Raw genomic sequence first — 1,714 nt, forward strand, 5'->3', positions numbered from 1 at the left:
TGTCTATCACCCAGCCACCCCATCCCTCCCACACCCCCACCACTCCAACAACCCTCAGTTTGTTTCCTGAGATTAAGAATTCCACATATCAGTGAGGTCATATGATACATGTCTTTCTCTGATTGACTTATTTCACTCAGCATAACACCCTCCAGTTCCAACCACGTCGTTGCAAATGGCAAGATCTCATTCCTTTTGATGGCTGCATAATATTCCATTGTGTATATATACCACCTCTTCTTTATCCATTCATCTGTCGATGGACATCTTAGCTCTTTCCATAGTTTGGCTATTGTGGACATTGCTGCTATAAACATTGGGGTGCACGTACCCCTTTGGATCCCTACATTTGTATCTTTATGGTAAATACCCAGTAGTGCAATTGCTGGATCGTATGGTAGCTCTATTTTCAACTGCTTGAGGAACCTCCATACTGTTTTCCAGAGTGGCTGCACCAGCTTGCATTCCCACCAACAGTGTAAGAGGGTTCCCCTTTGTCTGCATCCCCGCCAACATCTGTCGTTTCCTGACTTGTTAATTTTAGCCATTCTGACGGGTGTGAGATGGTATCTCATTGAGGTTTTGATTTGGATTTCCCTGATGCCGAGCAATGTTGAGCACTTTTTCATGGGTCTGTTGGCCATGTGGATGTCTTCTTTGGAAACATGTCTGTTCATGTCGCCTGCCCGTTTCTTGAATGGATTATTTGTTCTTCGGGTTTTGAGTTCGATAAGTTCTTTATAGATTTTGGATACTAGCCCTTTAACTGAGATGTCCTTTGCAAATATTTTCTCCCATTCTGTCGGTTGTCTTTTGGTTTTGTGGACTGTTTCTTTTGCTGTGCAAAAGCTTTTTATCTTGATGAAGTCCCAATAGTTCATTTTTGCCCTGGCTTCCCTTGCCTTTGGCGATGTTTCTAGGAAGAAGTTGCTGTGGCTGAGGTCGAAGAGGTTGCTGCCTGTGTTCTCCTTTAGGATTTTGATGGACTCCTGTCTCACGTTTAGGTCTTTCAACCATTTGGAGTCTATTTTTGTGTGTGGTATAAGGAAATGGTCCAGTTTCATTCTTCTGCATGTGGCTGTCCAATTTTCCCAACGCCATTTGTTGAAGAGACTGTCTTTTTTCCATTGCACATTCTTTCCTGCTTTGTCAAAGGTTAGTTGACCATAGAGTTGAGGGTCCATTTCTAGGCTCTCTATTCTGTTCCACTGATCTAAAAGCTCTCAGCTTTTCCCCATTGAGAATGATATTTGCTGTAGGTTTTTCATAGATGGCTTTTATGATATTGAGGTATGTACCCTCTATCCCTATACTCTGATGAGTTTTGATCAAGAAAGGATGCTGTACTGTGTCAAATGCTTTTTCTGCATCTATTGAGAGGATCATATGATTCTTGTTCTTTCTTTTGTTAATGCATTGTATCACGTTGATAGATCAATGGAACAGAATAGAGAGCCCATCTCTAGGAATGCATCCATTTCTTCCAGGTTATCTAATTTGCTGGCATAGAGTTGCTCATAATATGTTCTTATAATTGTGCATATGTCTTTGGTGTTGGTTGTGATCTCTCCTCTTTCATTCATGATTTTGTTGATTTGGGTCATTTCTCTTTTCTCTTTGATCAGTCTGGCCAGGGGTTTATCAATCTTGTTAATTCTTTCAAAGAACCAGCTCCTAGTTTCGTTGATCTGTTCTACTGTTCTTTTGGTTTCTA

Source organism: Callorhinus ursinus, unplaced genomic scaffold (assembly GCF_003265705.2).
Source record: "Callorhinus ursinus isolate GAN/ISIS: 27379988/994484 unplaced genomic scaffold, GSC_fseal_2.0 scaffold1, whole genome shotgun sequence".
NCBI lineage: Eukaryota > Metazoa > Chordata > Mammalia > Carnivora > Otariidae > Callorhinus > Callorhinus ursinus.